The following is a 14355-nucleotide window of genomic DNA, read 5'->3' as shown; positions in this document are numbered from 1 at the left end:
CAATGGAGGGTCAAGGTCGACACATGTGTCATCTGGATAATCACTTTTCCCCATCTAGTGGCCAGGGTGGGGGGAAATCGGGGGGGGGCGCGGTATCCCCACTCCCTATCTGAGAATCCTCTGTATGGGCCAGCAGGAACCGTTTGAGGGGGTCCCATATGTCTAGGGGTCTCGAGGCTCTGGGCAGTGTTTCCGCATACCTTGTAAGTTGGTCCTGACAGTATGTCATGTCTTTCAGCCAGTCCTTAAACTTGGGGGCTCGCCCTCTCCCCCATCTACACGCTATTCTGCGCTTAGCCAGCAACAAGGATATCGTAACGTATCTACGTCGCGCTTTGGGAATTTGCTTTGTGTAGCCTAACAGCGCAATTAAAGGGTCCTTCTCTACTGGCAGCTCTATCATCTCAGCAAGCGCCTCAAAAATCCTGTTCCAGTACTCCAGCACCATCGGGCATTCCCAGGCCAAGTGTAGGAATCCCACCCCCAGTCCACCGCATCGCTCGCAGCTATCGGAGTCTCGTAGCCCAAAGCGACATAGCCGAACCGGCGTATAATACATACGCTGCAAGTACTTATAGTGAATAATACGAAGCCGAGCACTTCCCGATATTTCCACGGTTTGTAGGCAGCAATATTGCCATTGGTCATCCGTTATTTCCCTGCCAATGTCGTTTTCCCATTGAGTTTGTGCGGCATCACCGGGGTGGTCTCCTTCTGTGCGAATCATTCGATACAGGTTAGACACTAAGTGTCCAGGGTTTGCGCTCTGCAGCATATGTTGTAGCGGCTTGAGAGAGTCCGGCTCCCGTGGAAAACTCGGGAAAATGGCTTTTAGTCCCTGCCGCAATCGCACATATAGGAACATCTCTAACGGTGTAGGTTGTGTGGCACCAAAGAATTGAGCGGATGTGCAAAAGATCCCAGTACAAAACAGGTCCCCCCAAGTCTGTTTATGAACACGGGCACATAGCTGCCGAAAACCTGTCTCCTGCAACAGCGACAAGTCCGGGTGGTATGTCAGGGGCAAGGCCGCCGAGTAAATACACGGCACTTCTACAATCCTTCTGATGTAGTGCTATGCCCTTATCGTACTCGCTATTGTGGAAAGCTCCTCACTGCGAGGGCGGATCTGTTCATAAATCACCCCGTCCAGGGGTATCGGGTCTGCCAGCCAGTGTTCCGCCGCCACCTGCGGCATGCAAGCTGGTGGCTTCACCCAGTAGTATGGGTAATGAGCCTGACCTCATGCGTGATACAATTCAAAGTCCGGAATATCAAAACCGCCGTGTACAACAGGTCTCGTAAGTGTCGTCCACGTGACCCTCGATGTCTTGCCGCCCCAAAAGAGACACATAAGTTCAGATTGCAACGTTTTAAAAAAGGCCCGTCCTGGGTAATAGGGGATATTAAGAAACAAATACAAAAATTGGGGCAGTATCACCATCTTAATCAGCGAAGCCCTCCCCGCCATTGATAGCGGCAGGGTGATCCACCGTGTAATTTTGGAGGTAAGCCGGCTCACGACTGTTCCATAGTTAAGGCGGATCATGTCCTCCCTGTCCCCAGAAATCCGGATCCCCAAATATCTCAGATCCGTGTCGCACCATGTTAACGGATAGTCGAGGGGGAATTTGTGTACCGCCGGCGTCAAGGGCCATAGCTGCGACTTCTCCCAGTTTATGGAGATTCCAGATAGGTTCCCAAATACTATGAATTCGCGAAGCAGCGGGTTCAAATTGCTTTGAGGATCTCTAACATACAGTGTCACGTCATCAGCATAGAGCGAGATTAGTATTTGTCTCAGAGGGCATTGCAGCGCTTTATCGTTATGACGTTTCCGCAGCCTACAAGCCAGGGGCTCAATTGCTAGCGCAAAGAGAAGGGGGGATAGGGGGCATCCCTGTCTGGTCCCTCTCGTGATGGGGACTGCAGCTGAAACTCCACCATTAATGAACACTCTAGCCGTGGGTCGTTGATAAAGTAGTCTTATCCAGGAGATAAACCCCAAGGGGAAGCCCATACGACCCAAGATACCAAATAGGTAATCCCATTCTACCGAGTCGAACGCCTTCGTGGCGTCTAGAAATATTGCGGCTATCGGTAGCTCTGGCGACACATTCTGTACTATGGAAAACAGTGTACGGAGGATGTGGGAAGTCGCCCTCCCAGGGATGAATCCTGCCTGGTCCGGCAGCACCAATTTGTCTATCAACAGGAGTACTCGATTTGCAATGAGTTTCGCTAATATTTTAGTGTCACAGTTCAGGAGCGACAAAGGTCTATAAGAATCGCAGAGCGTGGGCTCCTTGCCTGGTTTCAGGATAGAGATAATCAACGCTTCTCTCATCGAGGGGGGGAGGATCCCCGCCTCCAAGGATTCCCCGTACACCTCCCACAAGGCCGGGGCCATGATGTCTATATATTCTTTATAGAACTCGGGAGGAAGTCCATCGAGGCCCGGCGTTTTGCCAGATTTCTGCTGCATAATGGCCTCCCGTATTTCATCCAGCTCAAACGGGGCACACAGGAACTTCAGGTGATGATCTTCCAACCATCCCAGTGCAACTTCCCCTAAAAAGGGGTCAAGCTCCAGACTATCTCCACGCTGTGTAGCGTACAGTGTAGTATAATGGTCCATGAAGTCTGCCTGTATGTCTGCTGTGTTCCTATGCACATCTCCTGACCTACCCATGATCTCGAGAATAGTGGTGGCACCCTAGGGTTTTCTTACCATGTCCGCTAACATTCTCCCCGGTCGTTCCCCTTCTCCGTATCTCCGCGCCTGCCAATATTTTCCCATAAACCTTGCTTCCCGATTCGCCTCAGCTACATATTCCGATAAGTGCCCTCTAAATTCGAGTTAAGCCTGCCTCCCATCTCCTTCCGACATGCGCAGCTCCAGCGCCCTCAGGTCCTCTTCCAGTTTATGGAGTCGTCGCCTAATGTCCCGCAGCACTCCAAAACTCTTGGAAATGCACACCCCTCTAATCTTGACCTTGAAGGCCTCCCATATTGTCGCTATCGACTCTACTGAGCCCCTGTTTCTCTGGAAGAAGCTTTGGATCTCCTCTTCCAGCTCCGCCCAGAATACCTCATCCAGCAATGCCGCAGGCTGTAGGCGCCATAGTGAACGCAATCTCCCACACCCTAGTATATCAATTGTTAGGTGCACCGGCGAGTGATCAGAGTATGTGCGCGCTAAATGGTTCACCCTCTCAATGCATGGGCCCAAACCTCTCGATGTGAGGCAGTAGTCAAGTCTAGCCCACGCCTCCGCTCCCGCCGTAAAATGTGTACCTTCCCTGTGCTGTAGGTGTCTGTGTCTCCATGCGTCTATGAGTCTACCCTCCACCAATATGTCTCGCAACACTGCCTGCGAGCGAGTGTAATGGCGTGGCTGTGCCCTAGACCTATCCATCTGAGGATCGAAGGCCACATTGAAATCCCCACCCCAAACAATATGTGTGGTATCCAACGCCACTACCTTCCCCCAAAGGACTCAGAAGTCAGGCACATCCACATTTGGCCCGTAACAGCTGTCCAATGTAATCGTATCATTGCCCAGCCTCCCCCAAACTATGGCATATCGTCCTTGTGAGTCTATCATCTCCCCCTGGGGCTGAAATGGCACATGTCGTTTAATGAGTATGGCCACCCCTCTGGCATACGAGGAGTAGGAGGCAAATATACGATATGTTGCCCACTTACTAGCAAATAAGTTAGAGCGCTGTGGGGTGAAGTGGGTTTCCTGCAAAAGATTTACCATTCTTGAAATGATGCCTACCAAAACGTTAGGCAACATTGAGAGGCTATTATCGCAGAGAGAAGTTTGGTGGACCAAGTTCTTGCAAACTTTGTTACCCCATGGGCTTAATGATAAATTAGAGATGCAATGTTTTTTGTAACATCTTTGCGTGCCATTGTGTTTTATCCTTCCCTCATCCCCATTAGATTGTACGTCTGTTTCAGTCCGAGCAATTCAACAATCTCCTTTTTTCTTAGCAGCCACGATTCTCCTCTTCTTCCACCAGACATGGTATTTTCACCATCATATAATTCTTTTTTACGTCTGGTGCCGTTTCACGTTCTTATTGTTTTGTTGCTTTGAGCACATTGTCTACGTCCTTACATGTTTATCGTATTCTCATTCTTCTTTCTATCCATTTATCTTTTTCTTTATTTTTCATTTTGAGTCTTTTTTCTTTTTTCTGTGAGGTTCTTTTAACTATCTTTATTTTTTCTGTGTCAGTATTTCTCAAGTACGTTCCTTTCTCTCATTTTGTTCATGCCCCCTAGTCTGCAGCAGTTGTTTCTTGCTGATATTATGATTTTTTTCACCCTTTGGTATCTGATGCTTTACTTGCCTTCACATTTTTGCCTGCGTTTCTTTCTAGTCATACTCTGTTGTCCTACCCACTTGTTTTGTACCTGATTTCCTCATATATTATTGTGTTCATATCACTAGTATGTTGTTTCTGTTTTCATTTACGTTTTTCCTTCAGATTACACTCCTTGTTTACTATGCGAACACATTGTCCATTTAGACCATTCGAGTCTCATGTTGTTTTCACTTATTCATATCTCTTCACCAGATGTGTGCACTCTGTCTCAATCACTACTTTGGGTCTTTTTGCTTGTTTACATCACGTGGTTACCCAGTCTTTTTTTCATTTCCATGGCATCTTTCATGCATAACGTTACGCCCTCCATTATATGGGCGAACATTGTGATTTTCACTTTTCGGGTTTAATTGTGCTACTAGTTTACATTATTTCCACTGTTGTTATTTGCTGCACATCGTTTTTTACATCATGGTGAGCACTTCTTCGGGACTTTACCATATTTCCATGTTATGCAGTCCTCTTTCGATCTTCATAATTTTTCTTCTGACATCACGTGACTACGTGTGCGCCATTTTTATTCATTGGCTACACACGGCAGTGTCACTTTCTTCCTCGGTTGGTTCACAGTAGTCCGATTTATCCTGTTTCTTCTCACGCCTTGGTGGTAAGTCTTTATCGGTTTTCTCAGACATTCTCGTCCATGCTTCACCTTGGAGTCGTCGTCTACAGTCTTTATTTGTCTTCTTTTTCCCCCGTTTTAGCTTCCTCAACAAACAAAGTACGCGGTTGACTCTTGTCCAGGTACTTTATTCGTTTGTTTTCCTGCACGCATTTTTTGGCAAACACGTTCTTCATTCCTAACTTTTCCTGTATTTCCACACATTCATTTTACTTTGATTTCAGAGCATTGATATTTCTGCGACGCTTTTTTCCAATGTTCTATCATTATGTTGACCAGCCGATTTGGTTTCAGTAAGTTTCTTTTTCCCTCTCACTCCGTTCTTTTTGCAATCCTCTTGTCTTTCCTGTGTTTGAGCTCCAATTGTGTATTCTCTGCATTTTAGCGTACTATCTTTGAAGCTTCCGATCCACGAGATTGACATTGTGAACTTCTTTGTTCAAAGGCAAAAAAGTTTCGTCTCTTCATATCCAGTAAGAGTTTATTGTGTTTGTTTTGTGTTCCACAGTATGGATGCATGATGGTCCACTCTTAGTGCACAGTAGCCATTTTTCATGTTTATTTGAACACTCTTTTAAGTTATTTCTGTCACTTTGCGCACGTTTTCCAGTATCCATGCTCTCATTAATATTATGGGTTCATTTGTGTTTCACATACACGCTTAATGTGTGCCCCCATTTTCTTCCATTGCTATTCCGTGTGTATGTTGAATTGTCTTGGCTTGACTCAGACTAGCTGCTCATTTTCATGGTTTCACCAACGATGCATCTTGTATTTTCTTCAGTGATTTTGATAAAGATTGTCTACAGTTTTTCATGGGTTTTCAATGAAATTTCTTGTTTCCACAGCTGCCCCTGAAGAAGGGATGCTTTTCATCCCGAAATGCATTGGGCACCTCCCTTTGAATTGACGTTCAACTTTACTGCCATTGTGTAGTTTGCATATTGATTGTATTCTTGGTTTCTTTGTTATTTTTTACATTGATGCCACGTGCAATTCTTTTGTTGCTTTTTGATTGACTTATTAAAGAGCTGCCTCTTAAACTCTTAGGTTTCTTTGTCCAGGAAACTGTTGCTTCAGAGAGTTCAATGCTCACGTTAATTTTATTCATCTTGCGATTGTGAATGTGACATATTTGTTTTCTACAGAGTCCTAGCTGTGCACTCAGTATACTGGTGTCAGTTCACCAGCAGTTCCTCATGTAATTTTGCGAGGTAGGCTTCCTCGCTTCTGAGTTGCACTCTTCATGTTTTCAATGTATTCATTTTTAATTGTTATCATAACAGTTGGTGTGCGCTAACTTACATACATCAGTCTATTTCCTGCAAAAAAGCCACGCTAATGTGGTGCCGAGCCAGATACGATAGTATTTGTCTCCTTTTTCTGGGGTCTCCCAGACCTCTTACATTCCAGGACATAACTCCCATATATTTATTTTGCGTCATGCTGCCCTATCTGGGTATAAATGACGCAGAGATCTACCTGAGTAGCTATCAACGTGTCATCGATGTTTGTTTTCGTGTAATCTGCTCCTGCGCTCCTTATTTTTGCTATACATTGAAACATATTTCTCTCAAATCTCCCCCCGCCCACCTCCCACTGAAACATCCCAATCATGCCAGTACAGTAGTTGCCTCCCCCCTCCCAATCCCCTTTCTGCCTCTGCAACTTGGCCAGTAGGCCGCCCAGCATGAGGCTAACCAAACGAAAACAAAGCAGGGGTTCTCCCAGTTGGGGGCTCACCACCAGGCGGCAACAAGTTACTCTTACTTCCCTAGGGCCGAATGCAGCTTCCCGCATCCCCCAGAGGCAACAAGGGTGCCCGGTGTGTCCATACATGCTCCGTTATGCCAAGTACATACTATCACATCTATTTATGTCATATTGACAGAGGGTCCATAGTCACTTCCAGGGCCGCCTCCCGCATCCAGAATTGTTCTCCCCTTACTTCACCTTCAGTCAATGTCCGACGTGGTGGGCGTCCTTGATTCATCAGCAGCACGGGGCGTTTTACTACGGCGTTTCACCTGATTCAAGTACTCCTCCGCTTGTTGTGGCCTGGTGAAGAACATCTGTCGCCCCTGATGGGTGACTCTCAGGCGTGCCAGGTAGAGTAAGGCATAGTCAATTTGCGCCTGGCGCAATTTCTGTTTTACGGGAAGAAATCGCCGCCTGTCTTCTTGCACCGCTGCTGTGAAGTCCAGATATATAGTAAAACTTATACCGTCATAGTTTAGTTGCTTCTTTTCCCTCGCCACCTTAAGGGCCACGTCGCGGTCTCGGTAGTTAAGGAGGCGAGCTATTATAGGTCGGGCACGCTCCCCGCCGGTGGCCGAGGTCCCAGAGAGCGGTGCGCCCTCACCACTACGAACTGAGGAGAGAGCGACTCCGTCCCCACCACCGCCAGCAGCAATTTTTCGACATACAGCTCTATCTTGCCCATATTTGTGCTTTCCGGTATGCCTAGGAGGCGGAGGTTGTGGCGTCTGCTCCTCGCCTCCATTTCCTCACTCTTGGCGGCAATCACTTTCAACAGTTTATCCATCTGCGTCACTGTTGTTTGCACATGTGTGACGGCATCCTCCGAATCCGAGATACGTTTTTCCGCTTCCTTGAGCCTATCTTCATGACCGTCAATTTTGCGCACTATGTTGTCCATTCTCATATTCATATCGTCCATCTTGGTTGCGATTGACGCTATGCCCTGTCGCACTCCAAAAGGATTGTTTTCATATCTGTGTAATACTCAGCTTGCGTCTCCCGAGTCCCCGACGCTACAGCTCCGTCTTCACCCTCCGGGATCGACTTGGAGCCCTTCTTGGTCTCATATGGGAGCCGTGATTGCCACGTGTCCGTCTTCCCCATCGTGCGTTACCTGCAGTGGGTGCTCTCTATGGCCTCCGAGCTCCCACTGAGCAGCTCCGACCTGTATCAGCCCCCGCACCCAAGTTGAGCGGGTCTCACTTTCTTCTCCACTCTCTATGGCTTCATTCAGTATGCCCCCTCCTTAGCAGGCCACAGCTGGGCGTCCTCCCAGCCAGTCCGCGTCTCGTCCCTCGAGCTTCGCCCCCTCACAGGCTACTACAGTAGCCGTCCACCAGTTCACATTGACCCCTCTCCTCCGGCCACCAGCTGTCTATTGCAGGCCTTCTTTCCTGAGTGGTGAATTATAAGAGCCGCCCTCAGGTGTCGTGTCTCCTGGTACCCAGCTCTCTCCTATCCCGCCATCTAGGCGACCCCAAGTAAGGTTCCAGGCCGTCCCTCCAGGCCACTCTCCTCCAGACCTTCCAGGCCCCAGGTACGCTCCAGCTCTGGCACCAAGCCCTCATAAAGTCTAGGCCACACAGCACAGCGCCGCCCGCCAGGGTGTTCTTACCGTCAGCACTGCGACATCGCGCCACCCAGGCGAGTCACCGTTCTCCGGCAGGGTCTTCGCTCCAAGTAGCACGGCCAGGGGGGTTCCCGTCCATGCCGGGGGGGGTCACAGCGCCGATCGCCCTCGCAATGGCCGTCCTCCACTCCGTTCCCTCGCCACTTCGCTTTCAGGCCGCTCACACCTCCAGACGCCTCCAACTTGCCCCGTCTCACTCCCCGGGGTCCGCGTCCGGGAGTCAGCACCGTCCCAGCTTCCGCCGTCTCCAGTGGTTTCGCGCTTCCCACCAGGTCACACCGCAATATCTTGTGGCACTGCTACCATCTACAGCACCCTCGATCGTCTAGAACAGTGTGGTAGGGCGAGGGGTCTCAGCCTCCCCCCTCCGCCTCGGCTCCGAGCCCAGCGGGGCCTTTCCTCCTCGTGGGCGCCGCGCCCTCGCGTAGGTCCGCTCTTCCCAGGCGCAGCCTCCAGCAGGACACGCCTCCCCTCCGGTCTGGTTTCAATCGTCTCTCTCTTCTCGTCTAGTGCTTCGCCGCTGCCCTAACTTTCACCGACGCTGCAGGAGCCCGCAACCTTTCCCTCTCACTTCGTCTCGTCACCTCATTGGCATGTAGACAGGATCTTTAGTCAGATAATAGGCACCGGGCTGCGGGAGCTTCACCCAGAGGCAGCCATTCTGCACCTGCGCCACCTAGCGCCCCTACTAAGACTGTTCTGGGAAATTTCTTCCCACATTTATTTCAACTATGTCTTTTCTGATTTTGTTATGTATGATGTTACATACCGAGCAACAGTAATGGAATTGTCCGCAACATACTGGATGTCCATATTAGCATTCCACATTGAGAGAATAACTGGATTATAATCATTGATATACTTTGATTCTTCACTTCTTCTCAAATTGTGCGTATTTTTGGGAGATTTTCTAGTTATGGTATGCCTCACTGCTGACATGAAACTGTTTACTCTTCCTTTGGATATTACTGGACGTGGAAATCCAAAACGACATTTGGTATAAAACTTTTCCTTCGACTTGTATTTTCGTCTACAGTATTTGCCACATCGATGACTTTGGCATCGTAACATTTGTTGCCTTTAGGTGTTTTGTTCTGTTCTTTTTGGTATAGCACATGTGACATAATCTTCAATAAAAGATAAAACAGTGTCATCCTAATCAGTTCCAAATTTGGGTGCATCCTTGATCCATAAAAGCGTATGTATATGAGGAGCACCTCTAGCTTGATACTCCTTTCTCCAAAAATAAATCAATAACTTCTCCAAGAGGATGATTCTATTTATTGCAGATAAAAGACATCATAGCTTCAAACCTATGGTTGAAATATCTGCATATATTTACAGGATCCAAAGAGCACAATTCTCCAGGTGTCTTGTGATTCAATATTTGTAATATCTGAATTTGCCTCTTGAAGAAATTCAGGTAAATCATCCCAAGCGTATTCAGCACTGCTTAGGGTAACAAATGACATAGGAATTTCTAAGTTCCTTGGCATGTATTTAAGTTCTCCATGACGACGATACCAATACTCATTAGTACCGCGCTGACATGCCATCAAATTAATCAGTTGAGATTCTAAATGATCATCTCTCTGATGTACTTTATCCATGAATTCCTTTGCAGAAACATTTTGAAGATGTACTTCTGTTTTTAAGATGTGGTTGACTGCATATGAAAGTCCAGACAAGTCACTCTCAAACAAAAGATGAAATATTTATGGGATACATTGTCGAAATCTTGGATCTTCTGCATACAATCTTGTTGTCCGATATTCTGATGCAGGAATCTGTACTGATCGTTCGTCATATCGTCTACCTTTTCCAGTTGGGAACAGCTGGGGAAAACAACGAGCTTCCAAACTTTTTTCCCATACACTCATGGGAGTCCCCTTCGCTTTTTTCATTTGTAAACATGTAATAGTATTCCCCATCACTTCTTTTGAATCAAGTGGATGTACACTATAATGTTCATAAATTTCTTCACTTTTGGACATGCCAACTTTTTCAATATGACCACTTGATGTTTCACTATCATCTCCTAAAACTATTTCTTCTTCTTCTACATAAACATTTTTGTAGTAATCATTGTTTTTTTTATAAGATATAATGTTGCCTTTTCCACTTTCCTACATCAACTATTTCCTGCCAAATTTTCTTATTCTTAGTAGGAACACCATTAACTAGAATTACTAGTGGTTCACTTTCTACATTTTCTACACCAATAGTTTCAATATTTTTCTTTAAATCTAGAGGTAAATATACAACTCTACCTTTTAATCCTCTCTGTAAATCTGTAGGAGGCAATTTACCTGTTTTAGGCTCCATACGAACAATAGCCCGAAATGGGTGCACACATTGAATCAGAATAGACTCATATGTGTTTAAATCTATCTGTTCCGGAGGAATAGTTACCAACTCTAGATTATTATGGACAGCTCTAGCAGGCATTTTATTATCGTCTAATTTGCTATAACAATATTTACAAATACGCTGATCAGTACCCAAATCAAAGCAATCCTCTACCAACAAATAAGTTACAAATTCCTTCCATTTATCATTATTTTCTCTTTCACTTTTTTTTAAATATAGATCAACAGTCCTAGTCTGATTTCTATGGTGAGTTCGTCTGCAACAAATACAAGTGTAATTTGGTCTTTCACACGAAATTACCTTAAACTTTGTAAATTGCTCTTCAAACTTCTCTGTACTACTATTTTCCAAATTTTCTTCAACATCTACTTCTATCAATATCTCACTTTGGCCAGTCTCTTCTTCAGGACCAAAGTAACGAAACTCTATTTCATCACAAACTTTTGTAATATCTGATACTATTCCATGCAAAAGAGTACTGTTTAAGTCATTTAAAGTTAGTGCTGGACTTTTAGCATAATACAATCTTCTCACAAACTTCCACATTTGAGAATGATGTACTGCTAACATTCTAACATGATTTAAAACACTTTGACATACTTTTCTTGAAAGACAAGCCAGAGAATGACCTTGCAAACCAGTATTTTTTCTTACTCTTAAAGGATCTAGTCCTTGCAACATCTTAATCTTTTGTTTAACACTTTTTTTTACTATAGACTCGTAAGAAATTATACTACAAATACTACTACAATCCCAAGTATACATATAGTTCTCCCTAAAACTTCATCAGCTACCACTTCTTCTACATTTCTGGGAACCATCTTCTCTTTCTCAATTGGACAACCATTTTTAACCTCATAAGCTTGACCACTGGTATCAACTGCAAGCAACAATGTAGTGGTTTGAAAATAAAGCTCTTCATTAAAAAAAGGCTCTGAACTTGAACTGTGTTTCCATTCACCCAAAAAAAATCACAAAAGTTACTTCTGTTAATTACTCTCTTCTTCTTACTTTTGGCCTTCATAAAATGTATTGGCTTATCAAGTGATCGAATTCTGCTTATAACTAAAATTAATAATTTCCTTTTTAATTCCAAAGCCTTGTCAACAATAGTTTCAATCTGTTTCTTCTTTTTATAAAATGCTGATCTTCTTTTACATTTCTTCACATCTTTCAACAAATTAAAAACAACTCTATTGTAAAACATTCTCTTTCTAATTTCTTCAAACTGATTTTTTCTCTCTTTACCATACATTGATTCTTCAGAATGCATTTTTCCATTAACTTTCTTTTTATTCTTCTTTGTTGCTGGGGCATTCTTTATACGTTCCACATTGTGCACACTGTTTTTAGACTTTGAAAGTTTTTTAACAAATTATTTTGTTCTCTAACCAGAAGACTTTTTCTTTTTTCCCACATCTTGTAGTTCATCTAATTTTTGCTGTTCTGTTTTCTTCAAATAATACTCCTTTTTTGTTGTTTATTCTTTTGTGTTATTCTAGTCATGGTGTTTTTTTTAATGATGATGAACAATATCTGTAAAATTAAAAAAAAATATATGACATTATTAAAATACATTTATAATATATACTATTGTATTACTAAAGAAAAACGTTGTATATATGGTGTACATGGCTACTACTTTGGTAATTGCAGAAGTGAATCAGTACTCTGCATAGGGTTAGGGCCTGCATATATTGTGCACATTTGACTGTAGCACTGTATCTCTTAATGGCAGAGTCATTCTACAAGTGCATACACAGTGACTGGGTAATAGAGTGCTGGTAGTTGACAGTAGGGTGAGTTTATAAGTGCTTGTGCTTTGGCACAGAGATTAGATAAGAACAAGGTTATGTAAGGATGATTGCAACAGTGAACAGAAAGTTACAGTGTGATTGGGGCACTGCATGAGTACTATCTGGATTATTGCAGGAGTGAATCAGTAGCCTACAGGGGGTTAAGGGCATGCATAAATTGTGCACATTTGACTGTAGCAGTGCGTGTGTTAATGCGTGAGTCATTCTACAAGTGCATAGACAATGACTGGGTAGATAGAGTGCTGGTAGTTGACAGTAGGGTGAGTTTATAAGTGTTTCTGTTTCAGCAGAGAGATTAGATAAGGACATGGTTCTGTAAGGATGATTGCAAGAGTGGACAGAGAGTGACAGTGTGATTGGGGCACTGCATGAGTACTATCTGTATTATTGCAGGATTGAATCAGTAGTCTACAGGGGGTTATGGGACTGCATAGATTGTGCACATTTGTCTGTAGCACTGTATCTCTTAATGCCAGAGTCATTCTACAAGTGCATAGACAGTGACTGGGTAGATAGAGTGCTGATATTTGAGAGCAGGGTGAATTTATACGTGCTTGTGTTTTGGCACAGAGATTACATAAGGACATGGTTCTGTCAGGATGATTGCAAGAGTGGACAGAGAGTGACAGTGTGATTACTGAACTACATGGCTACTACTTGGATTTTTGTAGGAGTAAATCAGTAGGCTGCAGGGGGTTATATGACCGTATAGATTGTGCACATTTTCCTACATACTAACTATGAAATTAGACATTATAAAACCACAACAACACTTCTCATGCACTTATAAAATCACATAGTCACTACCTTTGCACTCCTGTAATCTATCAGGTACCTCTCATTAATTCAGTAAATATTGCTACAACTATATAAATGTAATCTAAACAAATACATGACTCATGACCTACTATTCTCTTTAAGGAGACAAGTGATACATACCACATAACCCACAAATGACATTGCTTTCCAGTATTTTTCAAATTGAAAAACAATTCTCCATTGGTCACAGAGAATAGGACTTTTCAACTGACATCTTCACCCTTCTCCTTAATATCAGTTTCCATAGCAACAGGTCATGCAACATTCAACTTAGCTGCCAGGTCACAAGTTCACCACACAATGTTGCAAATGACAACAGCAGGTGTGGTTGGCTTTGCAAAGCATGCCCTTATCCTTCCTGTTGTACCTTTCAAACATTTCAAAATAACCAATAAGAAACACACTTTCTAAACAAAGTAAAATAGCCCTATATTAGAATGTAGAGAGTTCTTAAACAGCCAATCAAATCTCGACTTTCTTAAAAACAGCATCTTCTCCACCATTTTAGATAGATTCCATTCTTCCACCTGCCTGCCTCAGGTACAGACATCTTCTGATTACCTACAGAGATCCCTTCAAGATGCTTTCAGTGTGGATTGTTGGGCACAGCCATATTTTCTGGTGCAAAAGGTATGCAGAAAGCAGAAGTATTGACAAATACCTAGCTTTACAAAATGTAGATATTAAATGGATTGGACAGAGAGGATTGAAGCGTCACCAATTGATGCCATTGGTTAAATCCTTTATGCACTTCCAACCCCCTGACCTCATAATTGTGCACTGTGGTGGCAATTACCTAGGCACATTGACTGGGGTAGGCCTGTAAATGCTAATGAAGGACACCTTTGCAGAATTGATGTTGCTTTTCCCCCAAACTGCCTTTGTCTACTCTAACATATGCCAAAGACAGAAATGGAAGTGGTCCAATCAATTTTG

This window comes from Triturus cristatus, chromosome 2_2 (assembly GCF_964204655.1).
Source record: "Triturus cristatus chromosome 2_2, aTriCri1.1, whole genome shotgun sequence".
Classification (NCBI taxonomy): Eukaryota; Metazoa; Chordata; class Amphibia; order Caudata; family Salamandridae; genus Triturus; species Triturus cristatus.
Note: the sequence above shows the minus strand (reverse complement) of the source record.